Source organism: Mustela putorius, unplaced genomic scaffold, assembly GCF_011764305.1.
Source record: "Mustela putorius furo isolate JIRA1106 unplaced genomic scaffold, ASM1176430v1.1 tig00000139_pilon_pilon_pilon, whole genome shotgun sequence".
Lineage (NCBI taxonomy): Eukaryota > Metazoa > Chordata > Mammalia > Carnivora > Mustelidae > Mustela > Mustela putorius.
In genome coordinates, this window is record NW_025421293.1 from 13,183,947 (window position 1) to 13,185,907 (window position 1,961).

The following is a 1,961-nucleotide window of genomic DNA, read 5'->3' on the forward strand; positions in this document are numbered from 1 at the left end:
CATCTGGATCGGTGTACCTCCACTTGCTTCATTTTAATATTATGTAGTGCTCCATTGTCAACATAATTGCAACTTATTTATCTATTTTCCTAAAGATAGACATTTATGTTGAGTGGCAAAGTCTGTTGGTTGCTTCACAAGTGTGCTTCCTCCCTCCTCATTAAGACCCCACTTTATGCAGGACAAAACATGAAAGGATACATTTCCTCAACTGTTTTATTCCCAGATGGGGCCATGTCTATATTTTGGCTGCAGGGGTTCCTGAGTGGGAGTAAAGAGCATCAGACTGGGGCATACCCTTCTGTTTCACATCTTTCCTCTTCCTTTTGCTTCCAACATGGGTTTGACAGCTGGAGCTCCACCCCCATCTGAAACCACCACTTGGAAAGTTCCTTGAGAAACCCTGTTGGGATGAAATTCAGTTTATAAATTGACAGAGAACCAGTATCTTTATTACACTGAACATCCCTAAGCTTGTATATGATTTATCCATGTATTACAACAAAACAAAACCCACCTCTGGTCATGCTTTGTACTTTTCTCCACAAAGTTTTCACATGTTTGATGTGTTCCCAATAGGTCTAAATACTTTTGGTATTTGAGGTTTGGACTCATGACCCTGAGATCAAGACCTGAGCTGAGATCAAGAGTCAGATGCTTATCTGACTGAGCCACCCAAGTGCCCAAATTTTATTTTATTTTATTATTTTATTTCCCTCATTAAAACAGACCTCAACTGTATGTTTGTTTCTATTCCTATCATTGTTATTTTTTTTTCTGTCCCCCTTCTTAAGAAACTGTTTCTTTTCCATCAGCTTTCTTTGCATCGTGTTTGCCTTTGTGGAAGAACAGCTTAGGACCACTCAGTGGTTGCTCCTACCCACTCAGCAGCCTGAGCAGTGGGAGTTGCCGACCCATCTCCAGCAGCAGGCTGAGGGCTCCAGTCTTCAGTGGGGAGCTGCTGAATAGACACAGAGCACACCTGCCCACCCTTAGACAAGTCTGCAACTTCAGGTTCAGTGGCAGTGAATGCAGGACCTGGGGCAGTCCACTCACCCTGAAATTCCTTCTTGATCACAGCGTTTTTAGCAGGAGTCAGCTCTCCCTTTTCAATCTCTTTAGGATCTTTCTAGAAGTAGAGATCAGGCACGACCTCCTACGGGTGTTCCCGGGAAATGGTGCCACGCATGCTCAGAACTTCCCCAGGGTCAACACCCACCACATCAGACCTGCAGAGTGAGCTCTCTTCTTGTTGTAAGGGATGGTGATGTCCCCCCAGCACAGGGGAGAGTCAGTGTTACACAGAGCAACAGTGGCCAGGTTAACATAACACATCGCTGTGAGAGGCCGGTGGTCAGCCCCAGGATCTATAACCACCAGAAGGCTGGAATCGTAGAAAGCTGCCTGGATCTCGTTAGTGAATGTTCCAGGAGTGAAGTGGCCAGCAACGGGAGTGGCTCCAGGAGGAGCAGCAAATTTCAGCACAGCTTGCTGGCCAGTGTTCCTAGACCACATGACCCTGACATCAGCTGGGTTTTCAATGGCAACAATGGTGCAAGCTTCCAGCAGAAGCTTCTCTCAGCTTCTCATCAGATTCGTGACAGAGATGCTATCACTTTTCCTTTTGTAGATGGACTGTTCCTTTTGGAAGTCAAGGTTGGGGCCACCTAGGTAGGTTTCTGCTGCAAGGAGCATTGTGAAAGTTTCCTTTTAAGTTATGACAGGAACACAGAACAACACTGTATGGACCTCTCTCTGGGTAATGTGGAAAGACCCTGTTTTAAAATCTTGCTAGAGGCTTGTCTATTTTAGTTGTTTGATTAAAAAGCCTGTTTTTGTCACTTTGTAATATTATTCCTCCTTTAACTTCATTTTCTATATTGTTCATTTTCACAGATTATATTTTTTTACTCTTAAAACAAAAAGTGGCGTTTTAACATAAGCACTACTAGTTCGTTGCA

The 1,961-nt window shown here is 44.1% G+C and overlaps 1 pseudogene; it reads right to left on the minus strand.

Moving 5' to 3' along the window:
• Positions 1 to 853: 853 nt before the first annotated feature.
• On the minus strand, positions 854 to 1,695 carry LOC106004089 (annotated as a pseudogene).
• Between the last annotated feature and the right edge of the window lie 266 nt (positions 1,696 to 1,961).